Source organism: Lissotriton vulgaris, chromosome 3_2 (assembly GCF_964263255.1).
Source record: "Lissotriton vulgaris chromosome 3_2, aLisVul1.2, whole genome shotgun sequence".
NCBI lineage: Eukaryota > Metazoa > Chordata > Amphibia > Caudata > Salamandridae > Lissotriton > Lissotriton vulgaris.
In genome coordinates, this window is record NC_141690.1 from 234,753,491 (window position 1) to 234,780,964 (window position 27,474).

Below are 27,474 nucleotides of genomic sequence, written 5' to 3' on the forward strand. Positions count from 1 at the left end.
TGGAAGAGCACTCTGACTGATCTAGTGCTGTACTTGTTATTCATAAATAAACTTAAATCCTTAAGTTTACTTCTCTTTCCTGTGATCTTTGGATACAACAGAACTACACTACAGTGCACCATAGAGCGGCTCCGTCATTTTAATGTCCGCCATCTTAAAACACGGATGATTGAAGAATACTTGCGCAATTGTAATATGAAGCGCCTCAATACCGGCAAATGAGGGAGTCTAGATTATTACAATGAAAGTAGGTTGAAACAGAACCCTACTCACCTTCCTCATCTGTAGTACTGTAGATGTTGCTTTTGTCTGCTATTTAGCCCATTACCATTTTCATCCTAAGTAGGGCGACATCTTGCAATTTCTTTTTTACTATTGTTATTGCATGTCTCCCATAATTATCACCAGCTTTTCTCCTGCACTAGGTTGAGGATTATGACCTCCCAGTATGTTATGTTTATGATATTGCTAGAATCTACGAGGCATATAACAATAGCATTTTCAAAGAGGTTGTCTGTCATGATGGGAAGATGTCTGCCCCTTCATAATACACAGATGATGGTGTGTTAACATGCGCTTTTCCTGCATACACTCACTCGTTTCTGGCATCTTGGTGTATCATTTCAGCAAAGCATGGATTTCACCAGTGGCAAAGTTATCTCTTTTCTGGAGCTGCTATACTTGCTCTCTCCCTGCTCAGGTGTATGGGCAAACTAATTAAAGTTACATCTCAATTAACGCCCTCAGCGCGCAAACTTTCAACACGCTCAAGCTTTCGCTTGGATCGTCTTTCAATGGAGGACTCAACAAACTAACCGCCTAAGGGCACCCCGTTACCGGCTATTACTGTACCCTCTGGTACCAACAAGGGGTCAAGCAAACAACTGAAGAAAGGCTCTCCTTCTCCTCTTAAACAACTCTCATCAGTCTGTATGGACCTTTTACTAGAAGAAATTAGAGCTCTATGCCCATTTGTAGAAGAAACTAACTCTAAATTACAAGTTCTAACAGACAGATGGTCATTCCTGCAAGACAGAGTTACCACAGTGGAACAAAACATTGAATCTCTGAGTTCATCCAACATCAAAGTAGAAGCTCTTTAATCTCAAATGGCGTCGCTCCGGAAACAGGTCGACAATCTTGAAAACAGAAATAAATGAAACAATCTTCGTGCCAGAGGACTCGGAAGGCGGAGACCCTGTCACTTTCTTCAAAACCTTTCCTCCAAAAGTCCTTAATTTACCAGGGGATACTCTCCTTAACATTCAACTGGCTCACAGACTAGGCCCTGCTTCTGCCATGACTTCTATCAATGCGAGGAAACCGAGAGGGGTCATCTTGTACTTTTTGGAATACACCGACTTGATCAAGATTTTGTCGGCTGTCAGAACCATCAATCGTATTACTTGGTCAGGTAACTCTTTGTTTTTCTCTCAAGATTATGCAAAGTCTACTGCTGACAGTCGCAGGGATTTCCCGGGAATGAGACCACAACTCCATTCTATCGATGCACGCTTTGGCCTCTTTCACTCATGCCTGTTTAAGGTGCCCTTCAATAATACGACTACCACTCATGAGGATCCCATAAGACTGAAACGTTTTCTCAACTCATGTAACGCAGATTATATGGACACATCCTCATGGCATAATAAATAGATGTTTCGGTTTCTGTCATGCCTTAGTTTTCGACAATTGTTATCTAATTTAAGAAATCTTCTTTGTATAAAAATAGTTGATGTCACCATTTATTAAGTTCAGTTGAATGACATTAACCTCCTTTCTTTCCTTAAAGGTTACGTCTCCTTGTTGTACATTCCATTTGTTGTAGCGTTCGTAAGTTCTGCGTACCTTACCGCCTTTCCTCATGGAGTCCGGATGCATCATTGATCCATGTGGCCACATCTCCCCCCTCCTTTCATATGTCTTGGAATATCTGTAGGTATGATACTCGCTTTTCCTTTAATTCTTTTCACATTAACTCTTTCTCACTCCAAAGCTTCATTGTTTTAATTCTCTTCCCCCGTTTACTGTATTCTTCATTATTATCTACGATGTATCTCTCTTTCCTCTCTTTCTCCTTATCCTAATCTTTTGAGTTTGAATATCACTGCATACGCATTTGTATCACATGTTTCTCTTAACAGTACCTTCATTAAGGCTGGTTTTGTATATCGTTTATTATGGTTTTTTTTTAATTTATGGCTTTAAAAATTGTTACGTGGAATGTTAAAGGCTTGAATTCCCCCATCAAGAGACAATGAGTACTATCTTACTTATCTAAATTAGATGCTAGTATTGTTTTGTAGCAAGAAACCCATCTTACAAAAGCTGAATACTTAACACATAAGAACAATTGTGTTGGTGAAGTCTTTTACTCACCTTGGGATGGCAAAAGAAATAAAGTCATAACTTTATTTCATATAGCATTGCATGCTAAGCTTATTTCACACGATGCGGAGGACAAAGGCAGATGGATGCTACTAATTTAATGATCGGGAAAGCTCCAATCTCTTTCCCTAATGTGTACGCCCCTACCAGTGGAGACACTTCCTTTTGGTCCCAAATCTCCAGACTGATTGCACAGACCCCTGCAAAAAATGTTATTCTTGCTGGCGATTGCAACCAGGTAGTCGATCCTCTCCTAGACCATAAATCCAGAGTCTCCTTCATACAAAATAAAGCACATAAAGCTTTCATACAAATTGTAAAGCAACAAAACCTAACAGACGCATGGAGACTTTGTAATCCGGATTCACAGAAATATACCTTCTATTATTCACCTCACCAAACCCAGTTAAGAATTGATTACATCTTTATCTCACACAATGTTTATCAATCTTTGGTTTCAGCAGATATAGGTCCCATACTCATCTCCGATAACGCCCCTGTTTCAATTGAGCTAGATATTCTATCTCAATCGGATTACCCCAGAAGATGGCGTTTCAACAATTCCCTGCTCTTAGACCCTAATTTTAACACTTCTTTTATATCATTTTTTCATGAATATTTTCTAATTAACAACACAGACAACATTCCCTTTCACACAGTTTGGGATGCATTTACAGCTTCTGCACGAGATTTTATTATCAGATACATATCCAATAAACCAAAGGCAGCCGGGTTAGAGAACATGGAATTTCTTTCTAAGATAAAAGAATTGGAGCTTTCCTACTACACTTCTAAATCGAAAGAATGCCTTGCAGATCTTATTAATGCCAAGATTAAATACAAAAAAGATACTACTGATAGTGCTTCTTTATATTTACTAAAGACTAGTGCAAACTTTTATGGAGGACAAAACAAATCAGGCAAATTATTTGCCAATTACCTTAAGACCAAACAGAATAAGCTTCATATAGAATACATAATAGATGATAATAATACACCACAACACAAAGATGTTGATATTCTATAAGAATGTGTTAAATTCTATGAAAGACTATACACACCTGAGAACGTGCCCGCAGATATGGACATTTCTCTCTATCTTTCCTCTATGCCAAAACATACAAATCTTCTTACAAATTTGGATCTCCTGGAAATTAATATCATGCAGACAGAAATGCTTAATGCACTCAAAACCCTAAAGAAGGATAAGGACCCAGGTCTAGATGGTTTCACTGTTGAATTCTACTTGCAGTTTGCCCAAATACTTCTTCCAAGATTACATAATCTCATTTCTTCTTTCACTGACACTGAAATTCCTCAGGAACCTTGTTAGAGGCCCTGAAATGTCTCATTCCGAAAGATGGTAAAGATTTACGCTATTGTAAAAACTGCAGACCTATTTCCCTAGTTAATATAGATTACACATTTTTTTCTAAAACTTTGGCCCTCGGAATTGAATTGCATCTCTCTCACTTTTTAGGCAAAGAACAAACAGGCTTCGTCAAGGCATGTTCTATTACTGACAACACTTGTTTTTTTTTATATTATATCCAAATCGTCAACATACACGGAGCCGCTTGCTGCTATTGCCCTAGACGCAAAAAAGGCTTTTGATAGAGTGTACTGGCCTTTAATTTTTCATACATTGACATGGTTTGGCCTGAAAATTACTTCTTTGATTTCTTTGCTTTATTCAGACCAAAAAGCTGGGATCTTTGCAAATGGTCTCATATCTCCTTACTTTACTCTTCATAGAGGAGTGAGGCAGGGATGTCCTTTATTTCCATTCCTTTTCAACCTAGCTTTTGGACCCTTCTTATCCAGAAGAAGACAAAATCAGTCTGGCTGGCTTCATTTCAAATACCCAACACATTAAATTAGCAGGTATACAGTCAAAATATTGAGTTAAAAATATAGAATTGCAGTAATATCGAATAAAAAATATAGAATGGACACAATATCGAATGGACAGAATATAGACAACAAAAATATCGAATAGAATAGCAGTAATATCGAATCAAAAATATAGAATGGACACAATATCGAATGGACAGAATATAGACAACAAAAATATCAAATTTGAGGTAAGTTAATATCGATGTTTTAATAATATCGAATTTTTTAAAGTGTTTTTTATGTTAGTATATGAGTGAAAAGTCTATATCTATTTTATCATTTATTTTAAGTAATTAATTTTATGGTATTTAATTTTTGCGTAATATAATTCTGTAGCGGGTAGTGGGTTTATAGGGGAATAGGGCGGTAAGTAATTTAATTGTAATTAATTAAATATTTTAATTTATTTAATGGTATTTATTTTGAATTCATTGTTAATTAATTTTTAATTGGTAATTAATTAAAATATAATTGGTAATTAATTTTTATTAATTGATAATTATGTTAATTTTATTAATTTATTTTCTGTAGCCGGTTGTGGGTTTATAGGGGAATAGGGTGGGAAGTAATTTAATTCTAATCAATTAAATGTTTTAATGTATTTATTGGTATTTATCTTGAATCAATTGTTCATCAATTTTTAATTGGTAATTAATTAAAATATAATTGGTACTTAATTTTTATTAATTTATAATTATGTTAATTTTCTTAATTTATTTTCTGTAGCCGGTTGTGGGTTTATAGGGGAATAGGGTGGGAAGGAATTTAAATCTAATTAATTAAATTTTAAAATGTATTTATTTGTATTTATTTTGAATTAATTTTAAATTATTTTTTAATTGTTAATTAATTAATTGTTAATTGGTAAATAATTTATATTAATAGGTAATTATTCTTAATAATTTGTATTTGTCTTTTTTATTGATTAATTATTATATTATAGTAAATTGTTAATTATTTTTAATTAATTTGTAATTGGTATTAATATTTAATTTATTTTTATTCATAGATGAAGAATTTACTTTCCCTACTGTTGTACTCACTAGAGTGGGAATAGTAATTTTTACTCCTACGCTATCCAACACTTACCATACTGTTGCACTCTCTGGAGTGGGAATAGTAATTTTTACCCTCTCGCTATCCAAAGCTTTCCCTACTGTTGCACTCACTGGAGTGGGAATAGTAACTTTTACCCCTACGCTATCCAACGCTTTCCCTACTGTTGCACTCACTGGAGTGGGAATAGTAACTTTTACCCCTACGCTATCCAACGCTTTCCCTACTGTTGCACTCACTGGAGTGGGAATAGTAATTTTTACCCCTACGCTATCCAACGCTTTCCCTACTGTTGCACTCTCTGGAGTGGGAATAGAAATGTTTACCCTCCCGCTGTCCAACACTTTCCCTACTGTTACACTCACTGCAGTGGGAATAGTAATTTTTACCCTCTCGCTATTCAAAGCTTTCCCTACTGTTGCACTCACTGGAGTGGGAATAGTAATTTTTACCCCTACGCTATCCAACTCTTTCCCTACTGTTGTACTCACTGGAGTGGGAACAGTCATTTTTATGCCTACGCTATCCAAAGCTTTCCCTACTGTTGCACTCTCTGGAGTGGGAATAGTAATTTTTACCTTGCTGCTTTCGAACGCTTTCTCTACTGTTGCACTCACTGGGGTGGGAATAGTAATTTTTACCCTCCCGCTATCCAACGCTTTCCCTACTGTTGCATTCTCTGGAGTGGGAATAGTCATTTTTACCCCTACGCTATCCAATGGTAAAAATGTTGTATCTTTTTTATTAATATTATGTTCATATATATATATATATATATATATATATATATATATATATATATATATATATATATATATATATATACATATATATATATATATATATGTGTGCATTAAAAAATGAAATGGTATTTCTTTTTTTAACTTACATTATTATTTATTAATTTTAAGGTTATTTAAGTATTTTAAGTATGTTTAAGGTAATTATATTTAATATTTCATTAATGCACAAGTTACTACTTGTGTAACAATATATCTGTAAGAGACATTAGTTAGTGATAGATTCCTTACCTTAGAATATCCCCAGGCGTCAGACTGGATCCGGAAAGTTTTGCGTAGCAGTACCCTTGCGCGTCGGTAGGCGTCGTCTGCGGCTCCGCGTCCGTCGTCGGCGTCGTGGGCGCCGTGATGACGTCGTCGGAGTACTTAGACGCCGCCTCCGCGTGCTGACGTCAGTTCTTAGCCACAGCTTTTCCGCACCAGAAGCGCAGAGCCATGACAAAAACCGACACTGGTGTCAAGAAACTAGGGCCCTGAAAGGGGATGACCTTAACCCTAGATATCGGTTCGCAGAACGGAGAGGATGGGTGGGTCGGTAAGGAATCTATCACTAACTAATGTCTCTTACAGATATATCGTTACACAAGTAGTAACTTGTGCATCTGAAAGAGACACGTTAGTGATAGATTCCTTACCTTAGAATAGATACCCCAGCAATACCATCCCCGTGGTGGTGGGTCTGAGAACCAATATTTACACCAGAAAGTCCTGGAGAACGGAACGGCCGAAGTAGCCGTCCCTCCGGACTTGACTGTCCAGGCAGTAGTGCTGCGCAAACGTGTGCAACAAGGCCCACGTAGCTGCCTGGCAAATGTCCTGCAAGGGCACACCTCGGCCCAAGGCAGTTTTAGTGGCCGTGGCTCGAGTGGAATGAGCCCTCAGCCCAACGGGGGGTTCCTTCTTAGCCAAGGAGTAACACGCCTGGATGCACATGATAATCCATCTAGAGATGGTCCGTTTGTGCACCGCTTTCCCTTTCTTAGCGCCCGCGTACCCAACAAAGAGTTGATCATCCACCCGGAACTGGCGTGTGCGATCCAGATAGAATGAGAGCGCACGTTTTGGGTCCAGACGGTGGAGCCTCTCCTCCTCTCTCGAGGGGTGCGGAGGCGGAATGAAGGTGGGCAATGTGATGGACTCCCCAATGTGGAATGCCGTGACCACCTTAGGCAAGAAGGAGGGCCTAGTCCTCAAAACAACCTTGTCCGGATGGACTGAAAGGAAAGGAGGCTTACAAGAGAGAGCCTGGAGCTCACTCACTCTCCTGGCAGAGGTGATGGCTACCAGGAATGCAGTCTTCAAAGAAAGAAGGAGAAGAGGACAGTTGTGAAGTGGCTCAAAGGGAGCGCACATCAGAAAAGTTAGAACCAGGTTCAAGTCCCACTGAGGCATCACAAAGGGAACAGGAGGAAAGGTATGAGTGATGCCCTTCAGGAATCGATTTACGATAGGGGACTTGAACAAAGAAGGTTGGTCAGGCAGCCTCAGAAAGGCTGAAAGAGCCGAAAGATAGCCCTTGATAGTGCCCAGAGCAGAGCCCTGCTGGGCAAGAGAAAGAAGGAAGAGAAGAACCTCAGAGAGAGGGGCATTGAGGGGATCCACAGCCTTTGCTGTGCACCATGCCACAAATCTGTTCCACCTGCAGGCGTATACTGTCTTTGTGGAGGGACGCCTGGCTGCCAGAATGATGTTGCAAACTGCAGGAGGCAAGTCAAATGGCCTCAACTGTCGCCGCTCAATCTCCAAGCATGGAGGTGGAGACTGGACAGGTTCGGGTGGAGGACCGTCCCCTGCTGCTGCGACAGAAGGTCCTCCTGAAGAGGCAGACGAACCGGGGGATCGACTGACATACTGAGTAGCTCGGGATACCAGTACCTTCGTGCCCAGTCCGGAGCCACAAGGATGACTTGTGCCCGGTCGCGCTTGATCTTCTTCAGCACTCTGGGCAGGAGAGGTGTAGGCGGAAAGGCGTACAACAGACCGCAGCTCCACTCGCGACGAAAAGTGTCTCCGAGCGAGTGCCGCCTTGGAAATTCCAACGCGCAAAACTGATAACATTGCGCGTTCTCTTTGGTGGCGAATAGATCTAACCAAGGCTCTCCCCATCGCAGAAAGAGGCCTTGCGCCACGTCCGAGTTCAGACGCCATTCGTGATCCATCGAGCACCGACGGCTGAGTTTGTCCGCCCTGGCGTTCAGAGAACCTGCCGGGTGTTGAACCACCAGAGTCATGCCCTGATGTTCCAGCCATTGCCAGAGACGCAGAGCCTCCTGGGAAAGGGTCCACGACCCCACTCCACCCTGTTTGTTGCAGTACCACAGAGCGGTGGTGTTGTCCGTGAACACTTCCACTGCACTCCCTCGGACAGACGGGGGGAATGCTTTCAGTGCCAGACGAATCGCCCGCAGCTCCAATAGATTGATATGGAGCCGGGACTCCGCCGGAGACCAGAGTCCTCTGATCTCCGCCTCTCCCAAGTGGCCTCCCCAGCCCTGGAGGGACGCGTCCGTCACAACTACGTTCTCCGGTTGGGGAAGGGAGAGGGATCTGCTGTTGACCCAATCGCGGTCCGTGAGCCACCACTGCAGCTGTCTCGCAGTGCCCTCCGAGATCAGGACATGGTCGGACAGGTTGCCCCGGTGCTGGGCCCACTGAAACTTCAGGTCCCACTGCAGAGCCCGCATCCGCCACCGTGCGTGATGCACCAGAAGGATGCAGGAGGCCATCAGCCCCAGAAGCCGCAGCGTCAACCTGACCGAAACCCGGGATAACGGCCCGAAGATCGGAATCAGAGCCTGTATATCCCGAACCCGCTGTTCGGGCGGGTAAACCCGAAACTGCGCCGAGTCGAGAACCGCTCCGATGAAAAGGAGCTTCTGAGAGGGGCGCAGGTGTGACTTCGGCACATTGATGGAAAATCCCAGCAGGTGCAGGAGATCCGCCGTAGTCTGGAGGTGGCTGACGACTGTCTGGGGCGAGCCCGCCTTCAACAACCAGTCGTCTAGGTAGGGGAAGACTGAGACCCCTAACCTGCGCAGATGAGCTGCGACCACCGTCATCACCTTCGTGAACACCCGTGGGGCGCTGGTAAGACCGAAGGGGAGCACGGTAAACTGAAAGTGCTCGAGGCCTACCGTGAACCGCAGGTAACGCCGGTGGGCCGGCAGGACGGGGATGTGGAAATATGCGTCATACAAGTCCAACGCTACCATCCAGTCTCCTGGGTCTAGGGCAGCCAAGACCTGAGCCAGTGTCAGCATTTTGAACTTCTCCTTCCGGGGGAAGCCGTTGACGTTCCTCAGATCCAAGATAGGGCGTAGGCCCCCTTTGCCCTTCTTGGGTACCAGGAAGTAGTGGGAGTAGCAACCACGTCCTACTTCTGGCCCAGGAACGCGCTCGATGGCCCCCTTGGTCAAGAGGGCCGAAACTTCCCCCTGCAGGAGCCGCAAGTGATCAAACGATACGCGGTGGTGTTGCGGTGGCATGGCTTGAGGGGTCGTCTCGAAGGGGAGGGAGTAGCCCCTTCGGACGATCTGCAGCACCCACCTGTCCGAAGTGACAGTGCGCCAGTGAGAGTGGTGATGGCAAACCCTGCCTCCCACTGGCGTCACAGGGGCCGAAAAGCACGGACTAGGAGGGTTTAGAGGCGGATACTGCGGGGGCAGGTGTGGACTGGCTCCGCTTGTTTCCCCAACCACCTCCACGGCGGTTTCCACGGCCGCCGCCGCGCTGGACGACAGTTTGCGGCAAGTGACTGGCGGCTCGTGTGGGGGCGCCCCTTCCTTGGCCACGAAAGGAGCGAAAGGCACCCATTTGCTGGCGCGGGGCCGAGAGGCCCAAGGACTTGGCCGTAGCCCTGGAGTCCTTAAAGCGCTCAAGCGCGTGGTCTGCCTTGTCGCCAAAGAGGCGACGACCATCGAACAGCATGTCCATGCTAATGTGTCGTGGGCCCCTACCAGTGGAGACACTTCCTTTTGGTCCCAAATCTCCAGACTGATTGCACAGACCCCTGCAAAATTTTTTATTCTTGCTGGCGATTGCAACCAGGTAGTCGATCCTCTCCTAGACCATAAATCCAGAGTCTCCTTCATACAAAATAAAGCACATAAAGCTTTCATACAAACTGTAAAGCAACAAAACCTAACAGACGCATGGAGACTTTGTAATCCGGATTCACAGAAATATACCTTCTATTATTCACCTCACCAAACCCAGTTAAGAATTGATTACATCTTTATCTCACACAATGTTTATCAATCTTTGGTTTCAGCAGATATAGGTCCCATACTCATCTCTGATAACGCCCCTGTTTCAATTGAGCTAGATATTCTATCTCAATCGGATTACCCCAGAAGATGGCGTTTCAACAATTCCCTGCTCTTAGACCCTAATTTTAACACTTCTTTTATATAATTTTTTCATGAATATTTTCTAATTAACAACACAGACAACATTCCCTTTCACACAGTTTGGGATGCATTTACAGCTTCTGCACGAGATTTTATTATCAGATACATATCCAATAAACCAAAGGCAGCCGGGTTAGAGAACATGGAATTTCTTTCTAAGATAAAAGAATTGGAGCTTTCCTACTACACTTCTAAATCGAAAGAATGCCTTGCAGATCTTATTAATGCCAAGATTAAATACAAAAAAGATACTACTGATAGTGCTTCTTTATATTTACTAAAGACTAGTGCAAACTTTTATGGAGGACAAAACAAATCAGGCAAATTATTTGCCAATTACCTTAAGACCAAACAGAATAAGCTTCATATAGCATACATAATAGATGATAATAATACACCACAACACAAAGATGTTGATATTCTATAAGAATGTGTTAAATTCTATGAAAGACTATACACACCTGAGAACGTGCCCGCAGATATGGACATTTCTCTCTATCTTTCCTCTATGCCAAAACATACAAATCTTCTTACAAATTTGGATCTCCTGGAAATTAATATCATGCAGACAGAAATGCTTAATGCACTCAAAACCCTAAAGAAGGATAAGGACCCAGGTCTAGATGGTTTCACTGTTGAATTCTACTTGCAGTTTGCCCAAATACTTCTTCCAAGATTACATAATCTCATTTCTTCTTTCACGGACACTGAAATTCCTCAGGAACCTTGTTAGAGGCCCTGAAATGTCTCATTCCGAAAGATGGTAAAGATTTACTCTATTGTAAAAACTGCAGACCTATTTCCCTAGTTAATATAGATTACACATTTTTTTCTAAAACTTTGGCCCTCGGAATTGAATTGCATCTCTCTCACTTTTTAGGCAAAGAACAAACAGGCTTCGTCAAGGCATGTTCTATTACTGACAACACTTGTTTTTTTTTATATTATATCCAAATCGTCAACATACACGGAGCCGCTTGCTGCTATTGCCCTAGACGCAAAAAAGGCTTTTGATAGAGTGTACTGGCCTTTAATTTTTCATACATTGACATGGTTTGGCCTGAAAATTACTTCTTTGATTTCTTTGCTTTATTCAGACCAAAAAGCTGGGATCTTTGCAAATGGTCTCATATCTCCTTACTTTACTCTTCATAGAGGAGTGAGGCAGGGATGTCCTTTATTTCCATTCCTTTTCAACCTAGCTTTAGGACCCTTCTTATCCAGAAGAAGACAAAATCAGTCTGGCTGGCTTCATTTCAAATACCCAACACATTAAATTAGCAGGTATACAGTCAAAATATTGAGTTAAAAATATAGAATTGCAGTAATATCGAATAAAAAATATAGAATGGACACAATATCGAATGGACAGAATATAGACAACAAAAATATCGAATAGAATAGCAGTAATATCGAATCAAAAATATAGAATGGACACAATATCGAATGGACAGAATATAGACAACAAAAATATCAAATTTGAGGTAAGTTAATATCGATGTTTTAATAATATCGAATTTTTTAAAGTGTTTTTTATGTTAGTATATGAGTGAAAAGTCTATATCTATTTTATCATTTATTTTAAGTAATTAATTTTATGGTATTTAGTTTTTGCGTAATATAATTCTGTAGCGGGTAGTGGGTTTATAGGGGAATAGGGCGGGAAGTAATTTAATTATAATTAATTAAATATTTTAATTTATTTAATGGTATTTATTTTGAATTCATTGTTAATTAATTTTTAATTGGTAATTAATTAAAATATAATTGGTAATTAATTTTTATTAATTGATAATTATGTTAATTTTATTAATTTATTTTCTGTAGCCGGTTGTGGGTTTATAGGGGAATAGGGTGGGAAGTAATTTAATTCTAATCAATTAAATGTTTTAATGTATTTATTGGTATTTATCTTGAATCAATTGTTCATCAATTTTTAATTGGTAATTAATTAAAATATAATTGGTAATTAGTTTTTATTAATTGATAATTATGTTAATTTTCTTAATTTATTTTCTGTAGCCGGTTGTGGGTTTATAGGGGAATAGGGTGGGAAGGAATTTAAATCTAATTAATTAAATTTTAAAATGTATTTATTGGTATTTATTTTGAATTAATTTTAAATTATTTTTTAATTGTTAATTAATTAATTGTTAATTGGTAAATAATTTATATTAATAGGTAATTATTCTTAATAATTTGTATTTGTCTTTTTTATTGATTAATTATTATATTATAGTAAATTGTTAATTATTTTTAATTAATTTGTAATTGGTACTAATATTTAATTTATTTTTATTCATAGATGAAGAATTTACTTTCCCTACTGTTGTACTCACTAGAGTTGGAATAGTAATTTTTACTCCTACGCTATCCAACACTTACCATACTGTTGCACTCTCTGGAGTGGGAATAGTAATTTTTACCCTCTCGCTATCCAAAGCTTTCCCTACTGTTGCACTCACTGGAGTGGGAATAGTAATTTTTACCCCTACGCTATTCAACGCTTTCCCTACTGTTGCACTCACTGGAGTGGGAATAGTAACTTTTACCCCTACGCTATCCAACGCTTTCCCTACTGTTGCACTCACTGGAGTGGGAATAGTAATTTTTACCCCTACGCTATCCAACGCTTTCCCTACTGTTGCACTCTCTGGAGTGGGAATAGAAATGTTTACCCTCCCGCTGTCCAACACTTTCCCTACTGTTACACTCACTGCAGTGGGAATAGTAATTTTTACCCTCTCGCTATCCAAAGCTTTCCCTACTGTTGCACTCACTGGAGTGGGAATAGTAATTTTTACCCCTACGCTATCCAACTCTTTCCCTACTGTTGTACTCACTGGAGTGGGAACAGTCATTTTTATGCCTACGCTATCCAAAGCTTTCCCTACTGTTGCACTCTCTGGAGTGGGAATAGTAATTTTTACCTTGCCGCTTTCGAACGCTTTCTCTACTGTTGCACTCACTGGGGTGGGAATAGTAATTTTTACCCTCCCGCTATCCAACGCTTTCCCTACTGTTGCATTCTCTGGAGTGGGAATAGTAATTTTTACCCCTACGCTATCCAATGGTAAAAATATTGTATATTTTTTATTAATATTATGTTCATATATATATATATATATATATATATATATATATATATATATATGTGTGCATTAAAAAATGAAATGGTATTTCTTTTTTTAACTTACATTATTATTTATTAATTTTAAGGTTATTTAAGTATTTTAAGTATGTTTAAGGTAATTATATTTAATATTTCATTAATGCACAAGTTACTACTTGTGTAACAATATATCTGTAAGAGACATTAGTTAGTGATAGATTCCTTACCTTAGAATATCCCCAGGCGTCAGACTGGATCCGGAAAGTTTTGCGTAGCAGTACCCTTGCGCGTCGGTAGGCGTCGTCTGCGGCTCCGCGTCCGTCGTCGGCGTCGTGGGCGCCGTGATGACGTCGTCGGAGTACTTAGACGCCGCCTCCGCGTGCTGACGTCAGTTCTTAGCCACAGCTTTTCCGCGCCAGAAGCGCAGAGCCATGACAAAAACCGACACTGGTGTCAAGAAACTAGGGCCCTGAAAGGGGATGACCTTAACCCTAGATATCGGTTCGCAGAACGGAGAGGATGGGTGGGTCGGTAAGGAATCTATCACTAACTAATGTCTCTTACAGATATATCGTTACACAAGTAGTAACTTGTGCATCTGAAAGAGACACGTTAGTGATAGATTCCTTACCTTAGAATAGATACCCCAGCAATACCATCCCCGTGGTGGTGGGTCTGAGAACCAATATTTACACCAGAAAGTCCTGGAGAACGGAACGGCCGAAGTAGCCGTCCCTCCGGACTTGACTGTCCAGGCAGTAGTGCTGCGCAAACGTGTGCAACAAGGCCCACGTAGCTGCCTGGCAAATGTCCTGCAAGGGCAAACTTCGGCCCAAGGCAGTTTTAATGGCCGTGGCTCGAATGGAATGAGCCCTCAGCCCAACGGGGGGTTCCTTCTTAGCCAAGGAGTAACACGCCTGGATGCACATGATAATCCATCTAGAGATGGTCCGTTTGTGCACCGCTTTCCCTTTCTTAGCGCCCGCGTACCCAACAAAGAGTTGATCATCCACCCGGAACTGGCGTGTGCGATCCAGATAGAATGAGAGCGCACGTTTTGGGTCCAGACGGTGGAGCCTCTCCTCCTCTCTCGAGGGGTGCGGAGGCGGAATGAAGGTGGGCAATGTGATGGACTCCCCAATGTGTAATGCCGTGACCACCTTAGGCAAGAAGGAGGGCCTAGTTCTCAAAACAACCTTGTCCGGATGGACTGAAAGGAAAGGAGGCTTACAAGAGAGAGCCTGGAGCTCACTCACTCTCCTGGCAGAGGTGATGGCTACCAGGAATGCAGTCTTCAAAGAAAGAAGGCGAAGAGGACAGTTGTGAAGTGGCTCAAAGGGAGCGCACATCAGAAAAGTTAGAACCAGGTTCAAGTCCCACTGAGGCATCACAAAGGGAACAGGAGGAAAGGTATGAGTGATGCCCTTCAGGAATCGATTTACGATAGGGGACTTGAACAAAGAAGGTTGGTCAGGCAGCCTCAGAAAGGCTGAAAGAGCCGAAAGATAGCCCTTGAGAGTGCCCAGAGCAGAGCCCTGCTGGGCAAGAGAAAGAAGGAAGAGAAGAACCTCAGAGAGAGGGGCATTGAGGGGATCCACAGCCTTTGCTGTGCACCATGCCACAAATCTGTTCCTCCTGCAGGCGTATACCGTCTTTGTGGAGGGACGCCTGGCTGCCAGAATGATGTTGCAAACTGCAGGAGGCAAGTCAAATGGCCTCAACTGTCGCCGCTCAATCTCTAAGCATGGAGGTGGAGACTGGACAGGTTCGGGTGGAGGACCGTCCCCTGCTGCTGTGACAGAAGGTCCTCCTGAAGAGGCAGACGAACCGGGGGATCGACTGACATACTGAGTAGCTCGGGATACCAGTACCTTCGTGCCCAGTCCGGAGCCACAAGGATGACTTGTGCCCGGTCGCGCTTGATCTTCTTCAGCACTCTGGGCAGGAGAGGTGTAGGCGGAAATGCGTACAACAGACCGCAGCTCCACTCGCGACGAAAAGTGTCTCCGAGCGAGTGCCGCCTTGGAAATTCCAACGCGCAAAACTGATAACATTGCGCGTTCTCTTTGGTGGCGAATAGATCTAACCAAGGCTCTCCCCATCGCAGAAAGAGGCCTTGCGCCACGTCCGAGTTCAGACGCCATTCGTGATCCATCGAGCACCGACGGCTGAGTTTGTCCGCCCTGGCGTTCAGAGAACCTGCCGGGTGTTGAACCACCAGAGTCACGCCCTGATGTTCCAGCCATTGCCAGAGACGCAGAGCCTCCTGGCAAAGGGTCCACGACCCCACTCCACCCTGTTTGTTGCAGTACCACAGAGAGGTGGTGATGTCCGTGAACACTTCCACTGCACTCCCTCGGACAGACGGGGGGAATGCTTTCAGTGCCAGACGAATCGCCCGCAGCTCCAATAGATTGATATGGAGCCGGGACTCCGCCGGAGACCAGAGTCCTCTGATCTCCGCCTCTCCCAAGTGGCCTCCCCAGCCCTGGAGGGACGCGTCCGTCACAACTACGTTCTCCGGTTGGGGAAGGGAGAGGGATCTGCTGTTGACCCAATCGCGGTCCGTGAGCCACCACTGCAGCTGTCTCGCAGTGCCCTCCGAGATCAGGACATGGTCGGACAGGTTGCCCCGGTGCTGGGCCCACTGAAACTTCAGGTCCCACTGCAGAGCCCGCATCCGCCACCGTGCGTGATGCACCAGAAGGATGCAGGAGGCCATCAGCCCCAGAAGCCGCAGCGTCAACCTGACCGAAACCCGGGATAACGGCCCGAAGATCGGAATCAGAGCCTGTATATCCCGAACCCGCTGTTCGGGCGGGTAAACCCGAAACTGCGCCGAGTCGAGAACCGCTCCGATGAAAAGGAGCTTCTGAGAGGGGCGCAGGTGTGACTTCGGCACATTGATGGAAAATCCCAGCAGGTGCAGGAGATCCGCCGTAGTCTGGAGGTGGCTGACGACTGTCTGGGGCGAGCCCGCCTTCAACAACCAGTCGTCTAGGTAGGGGAAGACTGAGACCCCTAACCTGCGCAGATGAGCTGCGACCACCGTCATCACCTTCGTGAACACCCGTGGGGCGCTGGTAAGACCGAAGGGGAGCACGGTAAACTGAAAGTGCTCGAGGCCTACCGTGAACCGCAGGTAACGCCGGTGGGCCGGCAGGACGGGGATGTGGAAATATGCGTCATACAAGTCCAACGCTACCATCCAGTCTCCTGGGTCTAGGGCAGCCAAGACCTGAGCCAGTGTCAGCATTTTGAACTTCTCCTTCCGGGGGAAGCCGTTGACGTTCCTCAGATCCAAGATAGGGCGTAGGCCCCCTTTGCCCTTCTTGGGTACCAGGAAGTAGTGGGAGTAGCAACCACGTCCTACTTCTGGCCCAGGAACGCGCTCGATGGCCCCCTTGGCCAAGAGGGCCGAAACTTCCCCCTGCAGGAGCCGCAAGTGATCCCCCGATACGCGGTGGTGTTGCGGTGGCATGGCTTGAGGAGTCGTCTCGAAGGGGAGGGAGTAGCCCCTTCGGACGATCTGCAGCACCCACCTGTCCGAAGTGACAGTGCGCCAGTGAGAGTGGTGATGGCAAACCCTGCCTCCCACTGGCGTCACAGGGGCCGAAAAGCACGGACTAGGAGGGTTTAGAGGCGGATGCTGCGGGGGCAGGTGTGGACTGGCTCCGCTTGTTTCCCCGACCACCTCCACGGCGGTTTCCACGGCCGCCGCCGCGCTGGACGACAGTTTGCGGCAAGTGACTGGCGGCTCGTGTGGGGGTGCCCCTTCCTCGGCCACGAAAGGAGCGAAAGGCACCCATTTGCTGGTGCGGGGCCGAGAGGCCCAAGGACTTGGCCGTAGCCCTGGAGTCCTTAAAGCGCTCAAGCGCGTGGTCTGCCTTGTCGCCAAAGAGGCGACGACCATCGAACAGCATGTCCATGAGTGTATTTTGGACGTCTGCCGAGAAGTTGGCGGATCTCAGCCAGGCGTGGCGTTGTATCGCCACCGTCGTAGCTATCGCTCTGCCCAGCGAGTCAGTAGTATCCAGTCCGCACCTGATTGAATATTTCGCTGCGTCCCGGCCCTCCACTAGGGCTTGGCCGAGTTTGGCCCGTACCTCCAACGGACACTCTGGCAGCACTTCCGCCACCGTTTCCCACAGAGAGTGGGTGTAACGGCCCAAGAGGCATGCAGTGTTGGAAGACCGCAGTCCCAAGCTAAGGGACGAGAATACCTTCTTGCCATAGGCCTCGTACCTCTTGGATTCCCGATCGGGGGGAGCCGTCGGGAATGCGGTCTGGGAGTTAGAGGCCTGGATAACCAGACTCTCGGGTGGGGTGGGTGGACAGGAAACATGGGTCGCCCGGGGCCGGGCGGTGGCGTCTGGCCACGTTCCTATCTACAGGCGAACCTGTAGCGGGCCTGGACCAAGTGCCCAAAAGAACGTCCGTCAAGGCCTCATTAAACGGCAGCAGAGGCTCCATGGAGCATGACTGCGGCTTAAGGACCTCAGTGAGGAGGTTAGTCCTCACGGCCGCGATGGGGAGCTCAAGGCCCAAGGCCTTAGCAGCCCTCATCAACACCACACCATAAGTAGCACCCTCCTCCGAAGCCACGGAAGGAGGAGAGACAAATCCAGTGTCTGGAGAGGTGTCCAGGCCACTGGCCTCCCCAAGGTCTCCTGTCCAGTCCATGTTAGACTGACACTCCCTGGTCAGAGGGTCCTCAGACCCCTCCCAATTCTCCTCTTCCCCCATCTCCTGAGATTCAGGGTCATAAGTGAATGGGGTCGGCTCATAGAGACTAAACTCCCCCAACGGCGTCGAGAACGACGCCGATAGGCGTCGTCCCGATGTCGGAACCGATTGAGAGGAGGCATTGGGGACGGCGCCGCCCGAGGACGACTCCGGAGGGGACACCACACGGACCGACGCCGGGGGGGTCGTAAGGTCCACCGGTGACGATCCATCGCCCGAGGAGGGTCCAGCGGCGCCAGGCCCAAAGGCGCCGACGACGCCGGGGCCGCTGTACCCTGCGGCGCCGGGCCCGAGGGCACCGGCGGAGTCGGGATCGTGGAGCCCTGCGGCGCCGGGCCCGAAGGCGCCGGCGGCGTCGAGGCCGAAGCACCCGACGGCGTCGGGGTCGTAGACCCCGACCCACTAGGGCCCCCAGACGGGTTCGCTGGGCCTGAAGGCGCCGCGGAACCCGTCGGAGGAGAAAGGGACCTCATGGCCATGAAGAAACGCTCGATCTCCTCGGGCGTCGCGTTCAGCCCAGGGACCGGGGGGTATGGGGCCGAACGCCGCGCCCGCGACTCCCGAGGAGCCGCGTGGGCGGTGTCACCCGAACCCCCGGCCGCATCGAGCGAGCGTCGGGGGGAGTCAGAAGAGCGATGATGTCTCTTCGACTTCTTATGCTTCTTACCTGACGACTTGGACCCGGAGGAGTGGCGCCGACTCCCGGAGCTGTGAAAGCTCCGTCCCCGCGACCTGTCCCTCGACCTCCCATGGGACCGGGACCTCACACGGCGCGGGGCCGACTGGCGGATTTCGAGTCGCCTGCGGGACCGCTCCCGCCTGGCCTTCCTCGAAAGGGCCCGACAGTCGGAGCAGGCCTTGTCGTCATGGTCGACGCCCAAACACATCAGGCACAAGCGGTGGGGATCCGTGAACGACATGGTACGGTCTCACTCGTCGCAATGCTTGAATCCGGGCATCCCTAACGGCACCGTCGGAGTCGTAAAGACTTCGAAATGGATCAAAAGATCACAAAAGTTTAGTCAAAAAGTGACCAGGGAACTGCTCTTTCCAGATCTGCGCTGGCTGGCGCGGAAAAAAGAAGAACTGACGTCAGCACGCGGAGGCGGCGTCTAAGTACTCCGACGACGTCATCACGGTGCCCACGATGCCAACGACGGACGCGGAGCCGCAGACGACGCCTACCGACGCGCAAGGGTACTGCTACGCAAAACTTTCCGGATCCAGTCTGACGCCTGGGGATATTCTAAGGTAAGGAATCTATCACTAACGTGTCTCTTTCAGATTTTCAATTACTTTTAAGAGATAAAAAAATTCCATATTTTGACTAACTATTTTTTTTACAACGATTTTTTTGATTCGATTTTTTTGTACTTACCTGTTTGGAGATAGGAATTCGATATTTTTGTATTCTATATTTTTTCCTCGATATTTTGGTAAGTCTATATTTGTGTCATCGATATTCTTTCATTGCTCCAAATTAGCAGCCTATGCAGATGATGTACTTATGTTCCTTTCTCAACCTCACCCTCCCGGCCTTTTTGACAGAGGTTCATTCCTATACATTGGTTTCTGGCTAAAGAATAAATAATGAGAAATGTGGAATATTGCCCCTAACTAAATACACTTTTAAGGACGACTTTTTGATTTCTAACTTTACCTGGATTCCTCAACACATTAAATATCTTGGTTTGTGGTTCACTTCATCGAATAAAACATCAATATCCCTAAGTTTTGACATGTGCATAGAGAAGCTGACTACCCTTACAACTAAATGGCACCCCCTATATTATTGATGGTGGGGCCGACTTGATACCATCAAAATGATGTTGACTTCTATTATCATCTATATTATTTCTAATATCCCAATGCCCACTCCAACAAGATTCCTTCATAAAATAAACTCCATCCTTATATCTTTTCTGTGGCTTAATAAAAAATCTGGAATGTCACTACAAAAATTGTCACACCCAACATTGGAAGGAGGGGGTAACTTTCCTGACTTCTTTAAATATCATAAAGCCTTTCTATTAAGACAGGTATCCAAATCGATGTCTGACTCATCTCTAGATTCTCCGTTATGGATTGATTTGGAGAGATCTTTTCTTACCCCCTTTTCTTTTCAGGAGTTTCTGTCTTTTACACGTAAACCACAAAAACTTTCCACACCAATTATCAATCATTCACATACAATTTTGAATACTTTTCTCCACTCCGCCCCACATGATGTTGCTACATTACTTACTTCCGCTATATGGCATAATACATTTATATGTATCAATAACAAACCTATTTACTGGAAAACATGGAGAAATAGAGGCATAATATGGGTAAATCAACTGTTTGATAAGGACACCTTTATCACATTTTCAAATGCACGTTCTCTTTTTCAGTTGCCTCCCTCATTTCAACACACATTTTTAATCCTACGCACTATAATATTGGAGTCATACTCTCACTTTAATTCCTTAGTTTCTCCATCTCCTTCACCAGATTCTATATGGTATAACTTACTCTGAATTACACCAAAAGCGTCTACTATTTATTCCCGCTTATCACAATCTTCCATCGAGAGAAACAAAACAAAAACTGTGCTTTCCTGGAAACTTGACCTAGATACACAATGGCCTATTCCCCTATGGAATAAGATCTGGATGAAAATGAGAAAATCATCCAGCGTGGCAAACGCCACACAAACACTTTTCTTTCGCATATAATAAACTTCTCCTAACACCAAATTCATTTCATAAAATGCATGTTGAGATTCTTGACACTTGGGGGCAGAGTTATGTTGGTAATGCGCCACGTTTGCGTCACGCAACTGCGGCGTAAACGTGGTGCATCCCTACGACCCATTTACAACGTGACGCATTTAGGCAGATGTGTCACGTTGTAAAGCCCTGCGCCACTTGTGGGCGTTCCGGCGCAGGGTGGGCGTTCCGGGGCAGGTGCGCCTCTATAAGATTTCACTAAGTCACTTTCAGGCCAATGCTGCGTCAAAACCCTGCGCCTGCTTGAAGCAGGCGTAAGGCTTGACGCAGCATTGGACAGATAGGGCACACCCGAGCCTTGCTGGAGCTGCGTCTCACTTGCGACGAAACTCCAGCAATGCGCCAACTTTACGGCACAGATGCGTCATGCATCTGTGCCGTTTTTGCCCCATGGTGCGCCGCATTGTAAATGCGGCGCACCATGGGTGGCGGAGCAGCGGCGCAAAATAACTGGTGCATCCCTGGGGATGCGCCAGTTATCATAAATCTGCCCCTTGGTCTTGCTCTCTGGAGCATGCAGATTTAACCTCTTGGCCGCTGCAGTAATTCCGTGGCGGCGCTGGGGGGGAGGGGACGTAGTGCATCGCTGGCATGCTCGTGACAGAACCACGCCTTCATGAGTCACGGGTGGTCTGGGCTTATGACGGCGTGGGTCCGTCACGACTCCCCCCACTCACTAATTCGCCCGCACAGGCGGGGAATCAGTGCCGCGTGGGTGGGGCTGTCACAGCATGACGGAACCACGCCGTCATGAACACACGCCGCCCGTGGCTCATGCCGGCGTGGTTCCGTCATGAGCAGGGAAGGGGTTAAAACATTTACTATTTATCTGTCCGTATGTACTTCACTTCTGGAAACAAGTCTGGTCACAAATTAATATCATATTTTTCAAGCCAAAGTCCCCCTTTTACCTGCCAACATCTTTCTCGGTAGCCTTTCCACCGGTTGGAATACAGTATGCACAAACACAAATCATTGACTTGTTATTGGCAGCCGCTTTTCAGATAACGAAAAACTGGAAAGACGCGTCCAAACTCTCATACTTAGCTTTGTGGTATGCGGTTTGTCATAACCATCGACTTGACACAACCTTTGTATTTCCTATGTCTCTTGCCAAGAAACGTCTATAATTAAGGTCTTCCATTACGCAATTTGTAGACGATAGCACTAAAAACTCTTTTGCTCCCATTCCCGATATACAAGAAGTTGCCCAGCCTTCTTGAATTTTGTTACATTGTGACTATCATTATTTGCCATATTTTCCTTAGCTATACTTGGTCTAGCTTTGTATCTATTGATGCTTTAAGTCTCACCTCTTTCTGTTTATTTCCAGCCATAAGTATGATTTTTAAACTCAGCCCTTGTGTTATTTTTGATATTCTTCTCAATGTAATTTTTGATGTTGATATACAGGATGTAGTGATGTTTATTCAGTTGCCCTTAATGAACTTATCTTTTTGAAATTTAAAAGAAGTTTCCCGGCTCCCTAAAATGAGTGTCAGTGGGAGACAGGAGCATCCACCAGCACAGATTAACCAGAGTCTATACCAGCCAACATATGTGCCCTCCATTCTCTCAGTTAATAAAAATAACACTGAAAAGAAGTACAACAAAATGTAGGTCACCCAATATAAACAAATGTAGGGAATAAGCGGATCTCCCTACAAATGTGCACTTCATATTTCTCGAGTGGCGTAAGTAAACCATATCTAAACTCTTATTTCTTTAAAGTATTTCAACCATCCTACATTCGTATATTATGGCTGTATAACGCGTTCCGCGTGAAAAACTTTCCTGCTGCTAAATAAAATACACTCTAGTCGGCTGCTCAGACGCCGGGTAAGACGCTCCGCTGTGGGACGAGTTGCTTTTTCCCACTGTTCCTGCTGTTGTCCTGCTGTTTGCTATTTCGAGGCTGTCTTACTCAGTATCTCTTGTGGAGAGCAGATGATTTGAAGTTCTTCGGACAATTGTACTGAAGTCTTTACAGCTGAATTCGAGGTAATCTTTCAATCGACGAGTATACATTGATTAATGCTGCCACCTGCTGGTCGTTGTGGGTAAACAAAACTGTAATTTAAATTTGGGCATGTTAATAGAAACTTTTACAGTAGGTTTTAAATCCGTTTGGGAAAGTAATGTAGCAGTGTAGGACAGAATTATACGCGGAATTAGAAATGGAGATTCAATATTTTAGTAAGGCATATTATAGAGCAACCCTTGTTGCCTTTCGATTACTTCCGAGTGCTGAAGTGAAGGTAAATGTCACGAGTGAGGGCAGTGCTTTAAGTGGAATGAAAAAACTGGAGAGGGGGGGGGGGGCAACGTAATTATGGGTGTGGCTTAATACACGTAAGCTAAAAATCTGTGCTTAACATAGTGTGCCGCCCGACTTGTATTTTGCTGTTTCTGTAATTGCATCCAGATATATGATACAACAAGTAACATCATATCTACAACAAGTCAGAACTATTGGCCTTGTCAATGGTTTTTAGTTGCATAACATAAGAAAGCAGCAACTCTGGCTTGTTGTATTTAATATTGAAAATGCTTCCACTTAAAGCCCTGGAGACACCACGACAATGTTGCTGCTCCAGAGTTCCAAAAAGAGAAGGGAGATCCAGAGCGAAAACGACTCTCTGTAAAGGATTTCCCTTCCCCTACAACGCTCACCTGGCGTAACGTCATGCCGTAACCTCCACTAGTGAGTGGTGAGCAGTGTGAGCACACGCACATGGATTGCCTGCTGTCACTGCAGTCCAGAAAAAAACAGACCATCTGTGCCAGGGCACAAAACAGAGCCCGATAGAGACCCGTTTAGAGACCTCCTTTAAAAAACTGCTGGTGCTCAGACCCGGTACGACCCGGCCCACCTAAAGCCCTGAGTTAGGTTCTATTTATCCCACTTCATAAAAAATACCATAAATAATGCAACAAATAACACGTGTCATCAGTTACTGGAGAATAATACGTGTATTTTTGTGATAACGCAACAAAATCGGCATGACACGGTAAATACTGTATGCTTTTCCCCTGTTAAATTCCCCATGATACGGTAAATGCAGTATGCTTTTCCCCTGCCGAAATTTACCGAAGGTTAAGTTATTTAAGCAACCAATAATTATTGGTTGCAATATTATTATTATTATTATTATTATTAAGCTGTTTTATAGCGCGCACAATTACTCCGGAGTATCCTGGCGCGGAAAGAGGGGAACAGTAGTCGCAGAGCATAGACCAGCAAACGTACTAGACAGCTATTCTAAATACATTCAAACTCGTACTTTCAACCCATGCGTAAACAGGGGTTTACGCACATGTCAGAATTAACCAACCCATTAAAGGAGAGGATGTTGCGTCAAGCCAGAGTTGCTGACTTTGGAACCGAGGAACCAGGTTTGAGCATTGTCTCAATATCCTGCGATTCTGGACAAAACGTGTAATGTAACTGGTCCTCAAGTAAAGCGCTCCAATACCTTCGGGTCGAGTTTGCGCTACATAAAACTGCAAAACAGAAACCCACTTGTAATCAGGCCCTTATTGTGTAATCAGTGATGGTGGGTTCCCTCTGCTCTTCTTTGTCATACTACCCAGGTGTGAAAAGTTTGCGTAGAGGTAAGCAGTATGATTCCACGTTCGGGCCTTCCTGAAGCACATGTGATTGTGCACGGCTCTAAGGCTTGGCTTTAACCCCTTCGCATCTGGGCAAATTCCCATGCTGCGCCCCTGTGCTCATGACGAGGTCAGCTCGTCATGAGCCACGGTGGTCATGACCACACCCGTTTCTTTAGAACATTCGCACAGCAGGGGAATTAGCCCAGCGTGCCAGCGTTCTAAAGGTCATGACGAGCTCAGCCCTCCCATACTAAACGTGTGGCTGGCGTATGTCTAGGTACTCTGCAATGTCTGAGACCTATTTTTAAGTTTTTTGATGCTGAGACAAGACAGATTATAGTCCAAGCTCTGGTTCTTACCAGATTGGACTATGCCAACTCTCTGTTTTTGGGTTTAAATCAGGCCGAACTATCCCGCCTTCAGAGGGTCCAAAATGCGGCGGCCAGGATGCTTGTCGGCCTCCCGAAATTTGTCTCAGCTCGTCGAACTATCCAGAATCTCCACTGGCTACCGATTGAGCAAAGAGTTAAGTTTAAAGCCCTCTGCTTAACTTTTAAAATTCTTAAATTAGCTTCCCCTCCTATTCTTTCTCAGACTATCCTGCACTATGTCCCTGCTAGAACTCTCCGCTCTGCTGGATTGAACCTTGCCACTGTGCCGCGTTTTAAACGAGCTAGAATGGGTGGACGCTCGTTCTCAGTGCTGGCGGCTGCCCTCTGGAACTCTCTGCCAGCTCCTCTCCGTTCAATCCCTGACTTGCTTCTCTTTAGGAAGGCTTTGAAGACCTTCCTCTTCTCTACAGTTTAGTTTTGCTTTTTTGCCTTCTCTGATGTGTTGTGTTATCCAATTCTCCAAGCGCTGGGACGCCTCTTGGCTGCGGCATCCGTGCGCTATACAAAAAATAAACAACATAACATAACATAACGAGCACCGTGGCTCATGACGAGCTGAGCTCGTCATGAGATTCGAAGGGGTTAATGTGTCCCACTATCTTATACTGGAAGTGCCCAATTCACAAACTGCATTTAACAGTACATGAAGTAGTATTCCAGTAGTACTTTACAAATATTACACAATGCACTTCACCAACTACGTCCGAAAACCTGTGCTCCTTGTATCTTTCTTGTGCTGCCATGAAATCGCCCTTGACTTTTGGCATGAATAACTATCTACTAAAAAAGGTAAGCAGGGAACTGTAGGAAAAAATTAGTTCATTGAGGCAGGCTAACATGTGAGAAAAGGTTCATATTCTCAAACATTTTCTATGTTTGCATGGGTGTTGCTATGTACAAAACACATACAAAGTTAGAAAAGTTTTAACTGTCGAAGCGTAGTATTCTTTACTGGAAATGTGCTCTTCTCCAGTGCAAAGCTTGTGCTTGGCATCATGATCATACCCTTGCACCGTTGTGGAAGGGTGTGTGCGTTGGTGCAAAGCAGTCGAAATTGCGCCAGTCCAATGGGACAAAGCAAAACCACCAAATTTTAGTAGATACAGGGCTGTTCTGCTCAGTTAGGACTGGAAATGAGAGTGCGCCCAAACCTATTCCAGAGTTCACATGACGTGCCAGAACAGCCCAATTTCCCTCCTACCCCCTCTGACACAACGAAGGACCAGTGTACATCAAGAATCGCATGACCTTCCGCCAACCGACCAGACACCTATGATCTGCCTGCCTCATCCCCACAGACCTCCCGAATCCACAGAGACAAGAGTGGAGAACACACCTTCTCACACCTGGCGGCCAAAGCTTGGAATGACCTTCACCTACACCACAGGACCGGGTCATCACTCCAGAAATTCAGGAAAGGGCTCAAGAATGAACAGATCACCACGAAGCAGTTAGCAACTCCAGCACCTTGAGACCCTCACAGGTGATTTGCCAGTCTCAACGCACAGCAATTTAGGACAGTCCAAGGGAGCTGATTACCCTGTACTTGTTTTAACTCCTTCGGTGCTCATGACGGCTCCACGCCGTCATGAGTCACGGTAGGCGTGTGCTCATGACGGCGTGGAGCCGTCATGCCGCTGCCGATCTTCCCACACGGCACTAAATCCCCGCCTGTGCAGGAGAATGAATGAGTGGGTGGGGTTGTGACGGCACAACGCCATCATGAGCACACACCGCCTGTGAGGCATGACGGCATGGAGCCGTCATGAGCGCCGAAGCGCCACGCCCACCCCCTAGCCCCCCGTGCAACGGCAGAATTTGCGGCGAAGGGAAGGGGTTAATACCTGTGGACTAGAAAGGGGTGTACGTACAATGAGTTTTTAATCAAAAACCCACTTCATGTCTTATTGATAACACGCAGTAGCTGAACTGTTGTAAGAACCTCAGAATTTCCTACTCTCCATCTGTTGGACAATATGATTGATGCAGTAAACATTTCAAAGATATGTGTTCCTCAGTTTATTACCAACATGTTTCTATATCTTTGGGTCGATGACAGATAAACATGCTTTGCTCCTAAGCCCTCCTCTCTGATGAACCTGCTGGCATGCGACCTACGGTAAAACAAGCATTAGAAATGCAATAGGTCTCGCAGCATTAGAGTTAGTGCTTTTAGAATTGTTTATGGGTTTTTTTTGTAAATCTTTAGCATGAGGTTGAGGGTGAGTGAGGGTGAGTGAGGGTGAGGGGTTGAGGGTGAGTGAGGGTGAGGCTGAGGGGTTGAGGGTG